General features: G+C 39.4%; 1 pseudogene; it reads right to left on the bottom strand.

Annotated features, from left to right (window-relative positions):
- The window catches only part of LOC110345683 (vomeronasal type-2 receptor 116-like), a 75,829-nt pseudogene that overhangs the window by 17,206 nt on the left and 45,887 nt on the right, over positions 1 to 12,736 (bottom strand).

Raw genomic sequence — 12,736 nt, 5'->3', positions numbered from 1 at the left:
GTGGCCTGAGGCTTCTCTGGCTGGACAACAGATTGCAGAGTGCAAACTTGGTCTTCCAGCTTCGGGAAATGGGGTGACAGTTTTTCTTCTTCATCCCCTCTGCTCTCATGAGCTTTCTTGACCACAGTTTCTCAGGAGGTCTACAGAATGCCTGGGATTAAATATTCTTTCCTTCTCTATTATCAGTGCCTACCCCCTAACTGAGACAGATGGGAAGCATCAGTAGCTGTCACCTAACCAGAGATTTCATATACATGAAGCAATGGCCAGAAAATGGTCCATTTTATATTTTTGGTAAAGGAAGAGGAAGAGATAAAAGGAAGAGAAACTCAAAATTAAAACATGAAAAGGAAGGATAACAGGCAGGATGTGTCAGAATACTAAAGACAGAGAGTCAGAAAACTAAAATTCTTCCCACAAGTTGGCAGCCCAATATCTTCTCTTCTTATTGCATGTGGTTTTGCTGAAATGACAAGACTTAAAATGATGTCAGCAGATACTGGTAAGAATAGAGACACCCATGGAATCAAGTTGCATAATGACCAACTCTCTTGGGATATGGATATATTGATGTATTGAGCCATTCTTTCAGTATGCTCTACTGTTGCACTAGCAAACCATGTAAGGAGAAACATGGTAATCTACAATTAAAGCCTTAATAAAATCAATCTGGGAACCAGTTATTACAAACACATGCCATACTGTTGATTAAGTCTAGAATGAATGAATTTCTGCTTTTTTTCTGGAAAAATTAACAATGAGGTTCCTGGAATAAGACATTAAACCCATTTAAAAGATGGTTTCATTTCTTCTCGTGAACATCAAGCTTAGGGGAATGAATGTCTCATGTTTGATAAGATTCAATTATGGGGACCAGTGAGCAGACAGTGAGGCCCTCACCACATGGAGCTGAGCTCCCTCCTGCCTGCGTCCCAGCCCCCAGTGACTAGTTTAGCCATGTGGGGACCTGCTGCACCCTTCCCTCTCCTCTGGCCTCCTGGCTGTGCCGATTCCTGGTTCCACACTACATAGGCAAAGGGAGGCATAAAGGCCATTGTCCTGAACTGCAGAAGATACAACAGAAGTGAACAACAAAAAGAAGGCCTTTCCCTGGCTCCTTGATGAAAATTAAAGCCTATTAGAAAAGCAAAGAGAATCTTTGCAATAAAGGCACACCAGACCACCGTACTTGCTAAGGTGGACAGATCGTCACCTCCCATCAGAACCTAGACTATCCTAAGGGGAAAGGCAGCTGGAGCCTGCAGTAGAGACTTGCAGAGTGCAACCCTGCAGGAGGACAGAGAGCTCAACTTAGGCCTTGCAGCCAGAAATCTGCCTGAATCTCATGGTTCTGCTACTGTCTTGCTGAGACTCATTGACTTACAACTGCACACTGCTGCCTGCATTGCCTATTGTGACAGCATAGACATACCCTAAAGGAGACTCTTCATTTTTATTTTTTATTTCTTATTTTCAAAAACATCTTTTGCTCTTATTTTTAATTTTTAATTTTTAGTTTTTATTTTTTCTACTCTTCAATTTTTTCTTTTTTCTTTTTCTTTTTTATTCTTTTTTCTTTCTCTCTCTCACTCTCTCATTCTCTTGCTGTCTTACTTTGTACTTCATCTTCCTTTTTGTTACTGTTCTGGCCCTAATTTGGATTTCTTCTTTATTTTTCTCTCCTTGTATTTTTTCTCCTCTCAATTGTCATTAGTTTTAAAAGAAAGTAAATAAAATTTCTAGCCACCCTATTGCTGTTAGGTTGTTCTGGTCTCTTCTTTGTTCTTTAATTCTGTCTTTTACTCTTGTCTTCAGCGGTTTCTTAGAGTTTGCATGATCTTCCTGTGTCCTTTGGCCTCACTGCTAACCTTTCCCTATCCTTCTACTTATCTATCCCTCCCTCCCTCAGCCACCTCATTTTTAACAAAGGAGCCAACCACCCTCATTGGAGGAAACATAAATATTTAATAAATGGTGTTGGAAAAACTGGATTTCAACCTGCCAATGACTAAAACTAGACCCATATCTATCACCATGCACTAAACTAAACTCAAAGGGCATTAAAGAGCTAAATATTAAAACAGAAACACTAAACTTGCTGGAAGATTAGTTGGATAAAACTCTTGAAGACATTTGCATAGGAAAAGACTTTATGAACAATTCCTCAGTAACATGGGAACTAGCATAAAGAATCAACAACTGGGATCTCATCTTATTAAAAAGCTTCTGCACTGCAAGAGAAACCACCAACAGAGCTAAGAGACAACCTACAATATGGGAAAAAATTTGTAGCAGCAGAACCTCAGACAGAGGACTACTATCCAAAATATATAAAGAACTTAAAAAAATCAGACACCCCCAATTAAAAAACCCAATTCAAAAATGAGCATCTGAAACAAACAGATATTTCTCACAGAAAGAAGTAAAAACAGCAAATACACACATGAAAAATCTTTCAACATCACTGATCATTCGAGAGATGCAGATGAAAACAACACTGAGATTCCACCTCTGTTGGGAGCAATGCTACATAATTTTGGAGAAAAATCATTTGATTAGGTCTAGTTCTCCTGCCTGCATGCCAGCTATGGCAATTCAAGACATAATTCCATTTTGGTCTCCGGTAACAACTGAGACTTCAATGACCCAGTGATGCTGTGATGCTCCATTACAAGATTACAGCAGCTGAAGATATCCTTGGAGGAGCAAAATCTTCATCTGCATAGTTCCTCATTTATCTAGATATTCCACTGCACTTCATGTTCTGAACTCTCTGTCCTGAGTTGTCTGTTACATTTGTTTCTCCCGATGTACCAAATGCCCTATCCTGAGTCATTTGTTACATTTATTTCTCCCAATGTACTGAATAAAAAGTGCAGCGAACTCAGGAGGCTTTTTCTTTGCCACCCAGAGCAGCACTGAACAGGTCTAAAGCTCAACTTCTTCTCAAAGTCTCATTTTTTCTACCTTTCCTGTATAATAAGTTAATTCGCCTTGTGCTCCTGTGGCTCACAGGAGACTAGGACTTACTGCAGAAGTTCTAGTAACATCCTCTTTCCCTGTTCCCTACACACCTCACCCTAGAAAGAATGGCTGCTATCAAGAAATGAACCAACAACAAACGTTGGCGGGGTTATGGGTAGAAAGGAACACTTCTTCATTGTTGGTGGGAGTGCAGACTGATGCAACCACTGAGCAAATCAGTATGGAGATACTTCAAAGAACTAGGGCTAGAGGTCCTATTTGACCCAGCTATTCCCCTGCTGGGTATCTTCCCAAAAGAATTAAAAGAATCATACCACAGCAATATATGTGCACCCATGTTTATAGCAGCACAGTTTGCAATAGCTAAAGCTTGGGAACAGCCCAAGTACCCAACAACTGGAAGCTGGATAAAGATGATGTGGGTGTTTCATAAAATGGACTACTGCTCAGCCATAAAGAATGAGAAACTATAGACATTTCTAGCTAAGTGAATGCATATTGAAGCCATACTCTTAAGTGAAATAAATAAGACAGACACGTAAATACTGAATAGTTTCTCTGATGTGAGAAACTGAAAGTGTAAATAAGGATTAAAATGATTAAAATGAATAATTGATAACTTGAAATAGGAACAAAAGGTCCAAAGGAATAGGGGAAGTAGGAGGGGAAGGGGAAAGGAAAATTGTGAGAAAAGGAAAAAAATGGAAACAAAGGTTTTATAAATAGGGAAGGGTGGAGGGGGTGAAGAGAGGACAGGAATTGTGAAAAAAATAACCAAGATATGTCATGTACAGGTACAAGTACCTAATGGTAAATGTAAATATATTGTATACCTATATGTACCAATAAAAGAATTTAAGGAAAGAAAAGATTCAATTATGGATCTTTTGTAGGACGTGGTCTGTTTTGGGTGGTGGATCTCAGCTAAAATTGGCTTCACCATGAGACATAGTTCAACAAGGTCCTTGTCCAAACTGGGCACCTAGAGTGAGTCACTGATTTTAAAATTAATGTCAGGCCAGGGCTAAGTTTCTGGGGTGCCTATGGCTGTCACATCATAGATGCTCAAGAAGCAGGTTCTGAGGCAGCAACAATTTCATTCATTTGAAGGATCCCCTGCTTGGTAATGAGCATGCATCTGATGGACTGGACACAAGGATGAGGAATTCTATCATCTGTTTTTATGGAGAGGAGAGCAAAAGAAAAGTGAAAAAATATGCAAGTATCGGGAAGTAAAAGAACCTCAGAAATCATGCTTTTCTGCCATGTCTTTACATTTTTTATAGTACAGTTCTCTATACATATGAACCACAGATTTGCACATACACTAGCACTTCCAAACAAAGAGTTGATAGTGTATTTAATACACACACACACACACACACACACAGACAAGGAACTTACCTATTGGCTCTCATGCTAGTTTTAGGCTGGAATAAAAAAGATAGATGGGATATTTCTGGGTCCTGGTTCATGTAGTACAGAGGGAAAAACCTACCAAGAACAAAGTCTCCATCTCTGTAAACACTTGGACTCAGGTATCCTAAACACCATGAAATGTCACACTGGGATGTGTGTAGTGGTTTCAGGAGTAGGAAGAGCAAAATTGGGAAGAGCATGTTAGGCTCGGCCCAAATGGAGACAAAGTTCTTTTTGTAGTCTGGGGTGAGGAAATGGAGCAGGGTCATGTCTGTCGACTTAGCCCTCTGTAGGGAGAACCAATCTCTGTGTAAGGCACATAGAAGGCCCACAGTCATCATATCCCTCCCCAAAGTGGAGAACATGAAAAACCAGCTTCTACACAGGAGCAGAGCTAGAGACACAGTGATGTATTAGTAACGTAGCCATGGTGGTGACATGTCACCCATGATGACATGATGGCCAGAGCATTGCTGGCTCCCTCTTTTCAGTGCTTCATGTCTCCTCAGCTAGGAGCTCTGGGGATTGACCTGCCCTGGGGCTCTGCACCTGTCACCCCCAACTTGGTGGAAAAACATTTTTGAAAAACATGTTTGGGTCTCCTTCCCTTGGCTTTGTTTTTTCATCATGGTCCACCAAGGATTTGGAGACGCCCCCTCCTGAAACAGAGGGATTTGTATTTTTGTGTCATCAAGGACAACAGTCTGTTTGTCAGAGCCTGTTTTGAGGAATTGGGCATATTTTGAAAGTTGGTTTTGAAATCAAGAAAACATCTATTGGCAAAATCCCATATGATATCTTAAGAAGAAAGTGCATGATGGAGGTTAAGCATTGATGAGCAGTTGTGCAGCCCCCATGTAAACACTTTACATGGTTTAGTGTCAGTCTCACGCCTGTGGTACACTCCTGGAATAAATCCTGGACCTCACAATTCGCAATGCTGTAAACCACATTACAGAGAAGACGAGGAGCCCTCCCACATCTCAGAATTTCCATTGTTATCTCTGAGCTTGACCTGTACTCTTCCCACTTTGAATTCTCTCACTATTACATTGTTCCTTTCTTTTTTTCTTTTTGTTTTTCTGTAACTGGGATTCAAGCTCAGGATTTTGCACTTGCTAGGCAGGTACAGTGCCATAGAGCTACATCCCTGGCCCCACATTGTTTCTTGGTGTCACAATGAAAAGGAACTTTACTTCTGACCCAACACTTACGTCCTGGATTCTTACCCTTGTGTTCCACAACTCTTCATAGAAAACTTTTATGTTTCCTGCCTATGTATTAATTAATAGTTTGCTGTTGACAAGTACAAATTGAATATATTCATGCACTGAACTAGATATATGGTCATTAGTATATGGTGTGGGATTGTTCTATCAAACTATGCATCTCATATATCATTGTGGTAAAAGATACAAAGTGCAGTGTTTTATTGTCACCTATATTGAGTATGATGTACAACAGAACTGTTAAAATTATGCCTGCTGACTTAAATTTTATGTCTTTTGCCCTAAATCTTCCTAAATACCTCCAATTTTTGGTTTACTCCCTTTTTCTATGAGTTTGACTTTTTAACCCTTGGCATGAGTGAGATCTACAGAGTTTTCCTCTCAGTGCCTGGCTTATTTCATCTAACATATCCTGTAGATTTATTGATATTGTTGAAAATTACCGAATTCCTTTTTTAAAAGGCATAATATTTTACAGTGAATATGTACAACAGTTTTGTTTTGCATTCATCTGTGGATGGATGCTCAGCTTGATTCCATATCTTGGCTACTTGAATATCACTATGAAGAACTGGCAGTGCAAGTACCTCTTAAACAAAGTCATTTTTTATTTTGTGCATATATACCAGTTGAGGAGTTGCTCAATCATATGGTAGTTCTATTTTTAATTTTGGGAGAAGCCTCCAAATTGTTTCTTTAATAGTCCACAACTTTACATTCCCTTCAGCATTGTACAAGTGTTCCTTTGTCAGTACATGTCAAGTAACTTTTACTACATTTCAAGCTTTTTATTAATGCATATTTGTAGGACAGAAAAAGTTTGTGATTGTATATTACTACATGTGTTTAATGTTATTTATTTTCTTCCCCATTACCTCCCTCTCTCTTCCTTTCCCCTCTCCTCCAAATACCCCTTCCTGTCAGAAGAAGAACATCATTTAGTTTTCTGTTCTCTTTCCTTGGTGTTAGCATTCATTTTTACTTATTTGGAGGTTTATTATTTGAGAAGAGCATGCCATTTTTAACTTTCTGAGACTGGCTTATTTGATTTAAGTACATTGTTTTCAGTTCTATCCATTTTCCTTCAAATGAAATGATTTTTATTTTTCTAATGGCCATTGTGTATTTATACCACTTTCCCTTTATCCATTAATCTTTTGAGCATAGCATTTCCTTAGCTTACTTATTGTCATTTATGCCACTATAAAATTGGAAATGCATATATCATAATATACTCTTTTAATATTTTCATGAATAGAAGTGTGGTATAGCTTGATCAAAGTTTTATTTTTTGAAGAATACTCATGCTGCTTTCTATATGGGTTGGCTTCATCTCAGGGCTCCCAGTGTTAAACTCCCATAGTGACTGGGTGAGAGACAACCATAGGAGATTGTCAATGGCCAGGGGGCTGTAGCAGGTGGGCAAGAGATACCAAAGTGTTATATGCTAAACAATTCAGGCCCTAACCCTGTGACCAGAGTCCAGGGTCAACCTGAAGTTCCATGGATTTGAAAGTCACAGTACTGTCATTCTGCCTAATCTTATGGCAGTTCTGGGGATCAAACTCAGAACCCTGCACTTGCAAGGCAGGTGCAGTGCCACTGAACTACATCCCTGGCCACCCCACCTAATCTTACTGTCAGCTTGCTGGTGTTTACTCAGCATGGATCTGGGCTGTGACTGCCTCCCACGTCTGCCAGTGAGAGCAGAGTCATGCCTTGCAGTTGACATTGCCCAAAATGCTAGAGCCCAGAAGATAACTATAGCCTTGAAATCCCAGAGAAAGTGTTTTTTCTTTGGTTTTTGTTTTGGTTTTGTTTAAAATTTCTTTTTTTTTTTTAGTGTGAACATAATTTTTAGGTTTTTTTATGTTACAGTTGTGCTTTTGTTTTTTCTTCTTTCTTCCCCTCCTGTCTACTTCACCAGTTTCCCAAGGCTTGGGTAATCTTCCTTTATCCTTCAGACTTGCTTCCAATTGCTTCCTTTCTTTTTCTATTTTTTTCTCTTTTCCTTTTTACATTTTTTACCCTTGATTACTTTTCTCTTGTTTTTTCTCTCCATATAATTTTTTTCTTTTTTGTCCTTTTTCTTGTATCTTCCCCTTCTTGCTGGTTTTTCTCTTACCTCTACCTTGTTTTATAGACATAATTCTACTCTGCAATAAGATCCTTTGTACCACTTCTCTCTCCCTCTTCTCATATCATAGAGTTTAGTGTTTCATGATTTTCCTTTTGCATCCTCCATTCCCAAACCTTAAATCTTTAATAGTATAACTATAAAGCTTTGTTCATTTTTAATTACTGTTGAATTAAAATTAATGTTTACATTTAAAATTACTGTTGAATTATTTTTCCATTAGTAGAGATATAGTGGTTCCATTTAGTACGTATTAGCTATAAGTCAGTATCTGGGTTGCAATAATGTTTACATCTTAATTGACATTTTCCTCTATAGGAATAAGGGTGGTAACCAACTGGTTCTTATGGTATGTTAATATCTCAGTTGTCATGGGTGGGCTGGGGGTTTGGCTCAGTGGTGCCACTGGTGACTTGCAAGTCCAAGGTCCTGAAGTTTGATCCCCAGTGCTGAGTAAATAATTGGTCATGGGCAACACCACTGTAGCTGATTCACTTTATATGAACAGTGTTACATAATTATTGCAATTTCTCTGTAAGCCAACACTCTGATTGCCTTTGTAACATCAACAGCACTGGAGTACATTTCCAGAAAACTTTGTTGCTGGACTAACTACATTGTATCCTTTCCCAAAATAACAAAGGTGGGCGAACCTTGGGGGTGCAGCCAAGGATTATACTTAGCAATGCCCAACCTACAACACTGGAAAGCAACTAAGGACATCTCTAGAGTAGCAAAAAGGCTTTAGACAATTAAGTATCCACAAACCTCAGCCCAAAACAAAATACACAAATAAATAAAAATGATAGAAACATAGGAAGAAAATGCAACAAAATACTTCAGTCTCACCCCAGAAAGAATGGCTGCTGTTGTGCAATCAACCAATAACAAATGCTGGTGGGGCTGTGGGGAGAAAGGAACCTTCTCTGTTGTTTGTGGGACTGTAGCGTGGTGCAACCACTGTTTAAATCAGTATGGAGATATTTCAAAGAACTAGGATTAGAGGTCCCATTCAACCTAGGTATTCCCCTACTGGGTACATTGCCAAAAGAATTAAAAGAATCACACCACAGAGATATACGTGCATATTTGTTCATAACAACACAGTTTGCAATAGATAAAACTTGGAAACTGCCCAGTTGTCCATCAACTGGAGACTGGAGAAAGAAACTGTGGTTTGTTTGTTTTTTATAAAATTTAATACTACTCAGTCATAAAGAATGAGAAACTAGTGACATTTATAGATAAATGGATGCACATTGAGGTGATACTCTTAAGTGAAATAAATAGGACAGATATGCGTAAATACCAAATAGTTTCTCTGGCATGAGAAACTGAAAGTGTAAGTGAGGATCAAAATGCATAATAGATAATGGAAAATAGGAATAAAAGGTCCCAAAGGGAAGGAGAAGTGGGAGGGCTAGGGGAAGGGAAAGAAGGGAAAGGAATAAATATGAGAAAAAGAAAAAATTGACACAAAGTCTTTGTAAATAGGGAGGGGCAGAGGGGTTACAGGGAGGACAGGGGAATGGGGAAAGAAATAAGAACCAAGATATATTCCCATTAATGAATGTCATCATATTGTATAACATAAATGTATAAACTTAATGAATAAAAAATTGAAAAAAGTAAACAAGAACAGAGTCCATTGGCATTACCATTGTATAAGGAACCATCAGCATTTCCTGCAGCCTACTCCAGGGAGGACATCAGAATATTTGCCACTGAGGTCACCAGTGTCCATTTCTATGGTGAATCCAGGACCGGGAGATATGGTCGCACACCTCTCCTCATCCAGAGGAGTGGCTGCTTGTTAATATGATTGGGAAAGAGCTTTCCCCTCTGAAAGTGCTGTGATTCTTCTACTGCAGCTGTCCTACAGCTGAAGACCCTTTACTGAAGACCCTGTCTCTGTGGATGAAATAATCACAAGCACATCTCAGACACCGCAGCCATTGCTCAGTGACATAGCTTGCAGTCTGGTTACCAGACCTCATTGTATGTGGTCATGCTCTTCTCATTGCCTTAGTGGCCAGATAAAGCTATGACCTAGTCTCACCTCAAAGCCATTGTACCTCTGTACATGCTTGTGCTTCCATTTTCAGACCATGGGTAACTTCACAAACATCCACATCTTGCATGTTGTGGCATGTGGGGGCACATACACCATGTGCCTATACCTTGTGCCCTATTATCTTTTTTGATGGCAGAACTATAGCCTCCCACTCATGCTTTTGATTCAGGTGCCAGCTCCATTGCTACTTTCTGTGGGGTGTCACAGTTACTCATGTCACTGGGCTCAAGAGTGAAACTGCAAGCCACGCTCATTTCCAGAAGGGATATCCTTAGACACATCTTCCTCAGTGGGAGAAAAGTCATTGGGAGGACTTCAGGAGCCATCACCACTGAGGTTTCCATTACCTCCCTACTCACTGACATTGCAGACATGGACAGCACTGGCCACTGAACATCCCTGCTGTTTGTCAACTCCAACATGAGTTGAAAGAGCTTCACAGAGATTTACATCTCTACCTTCATGATCGCCAGAGTCACTCCATCTTCCCACCAAGTATCTTTTAACCTCCCCTCTTCTTTAGGAGAAAATATTTTCACAGAAAAATTAGCTTGTACAGCTTGGAAGAAGTGACTGCTTTACAAAATATATGGACATCAACCAAAGATAATTGGAGACATGAAAAAGCAAAGTTATAACATCCCAAGATAACTGCCCAGAGGCTAACTCTACTGAAACGGAGATGTATGAATTGTTTGACAAAGAATTCAAAACAATTGTTTGAAGGAAGCTTAGCAAACTATAAGAAATACAGAAACAATTTTAAAAAACCCATAAACCCCAAAGAGGTGAAAGGCCTCTACAATAAAAATTATAGTACTCTGAAGAAAGATTGAAGAAGATTATAGAAAATGGAAAGACATCCCTGTTCCTGGATAGACAGAATTAATAGCATTAAAATGGCCATATTACCAAAAATGATCCATAGATGACTGCAATTCCTATTAAAATACTAACAAGCTTTTTCACATCTAAACAAAACAATCCTAAAATTTATATGAAACCAGAAGAGGCCCAGAATACCAAAAGCCACCCTGAAAAATAAGAGCACAGTGGGAGTTATTGCAATCCTGATTTTAAGATATATCCTAAAGCTACAGTAACAAAATAGAATGGTACAGCACAAAAGTAGGCACATAGACCAATGAGATAGAACAGAAGACACATAAACACCATGTACTTTTAATCATCTTATTTTTGACAAAGGGGCTAAAAATATACACAGGAGAAAAATATACACTGGAACCTCTAACAAATAGTATTGGGAAAATTATTTATCCATGTGCTAAAGAACAAAACCCAAACCTCTCACCTTGCACTAAAATCGAGTCAAAATGCATCAAAGTCCTAGTTATAAGAACAGAAACAGTGAAACTTATGGAAGGTATAGAAGGGAAATCACTTGAAAACAGGCACAGGCAAGGACTTCCTGAACAATTCAAATAGCACAAAAAATATGACCAAGAATCAACAAATGGGATTAGATTGTATTAAAACTATTGCACAACAAAGGAATCAATCAACAGAGTAAAGAACCAATCTTTAGAATGGAAGGCCTAGTGACTAGAGTATATGAAAACCCCCCAAAATTGGACTCCACAAAAAAACCCAGTCAAAAATTGGGAGTTCAATAGACATTCTCAAAAGAAGTGGAAATGACCAATGAGTACCTGAAAAAAATATTCCACACTTTTAGCTAGTAGTGCAATGTAAATTAAAACACTAAGATTCCATCTTAGTCCCATCAGAGTAGCTATCATAGAGAAACACACACACTGGGCAGGGGATTTGGCTCAGTGGTTCTGCCACCTGCCTTGCAAGCAAAAGGTCCTGAGTTTTATCCCCATACCAAAAAAAAGAAAAGAAGAAGACAGAAAGAAGGAAGGAAGGAAGGAAGGAAAGAAAGAAAGAAAGAAAGAAAGAAAGAAAGAAAGAAAGAAAGAAAGAAAGAAGGACACGAACACCATAAAACAACAAATGCTGGTGAGGATGTAGGGAAAAAGAAATCTTCCTGCATTGTTAGAGGAATGTAACCTAGTACCACAGCTATGAAAAACAGTGTGGAGGCTCCTCAAAAAATTAAAAATAGAAGTTCCAGTTGACTCAGCTATACCTCTCCTAGGTATTTTCCAAAAAGAGTTAAAGACACCATACTATAGAAATACATGTGTACCTGTGCTTATAGCAGTATGATTTACTGGTAAAAATATTTCTAGAGCCACTAAAAAAACCTTGCATTTACAAAGTACTGTGGTTGATAAAAATATTCCTCTGGATTGTACAAGAAGGGAAACAGAGACCACTGATAGACACAGTGTGCAATTAATGAGACTTGGATTCTTTCTCTTCTGCTTTGTCAGAGGCTGCAGTCTCCTGGTTTTTAGTTTCTCTCCTTTCATAGGTGGATCTTTAATTTCCTGGGTAGCATTTGGGCCTGTTTTCCCTTAGCTCCATTTCCCCCACACACATTGTTTGTGTGTGTTTTTGTCAGATTTATCAAGACCCACCATCTTGGGAGTGGTTCCAACAGCCCTAGGGCAGAAGACAGCCTTGCAGAGGGTAGCCTCCTGGGATAGGCCCCATACATACTCTCCCTCCCACCTGGAAGAGGCAGCCCAACATGGACTTTAACTCCAGGTAGGGCTCCAGGGAAGCTGTGGATCACAACCAGAGAAAGGGAGAGACGCCAACCAAAAAGAAGCAATCCCTTCTCCCCATCACTGGCCCATGTACCAGGGAGCACTGTGTCCCTACAGGATCCTCCTACCACCCACCACTCAGTGTCAACAAGGAAAGCTCCTTGCTCTAAGCAGACAGAGGCTGAACACTGCAAATTGGGTGGTGTGGAGTTTACTGTCTGGAAGTCACAGAGCCCATCCTGGAGACATGGGG

The sequence above is a fragment of the Heterocephalus glaber genome, unplaced genomic scaffold, assembly GCF_053883595.1.
Source record: "Heterocephalus glaber isolate CG9 unplaced genomic scaffold, H.glaber_assembly_v1.0 deba00001859, whole genome shotgun sequence".
In the NCBI taxonomy this organism is placed as follows: Eukaryota; Metazoa; Chordata; class Mammalia; order Rodentia; family Bathyergidae; genus Heterocephalus; species Heterocephalus glaber.
This window is presented reverse-complemented; position numbering and strand designations above follow the sequence as displayed.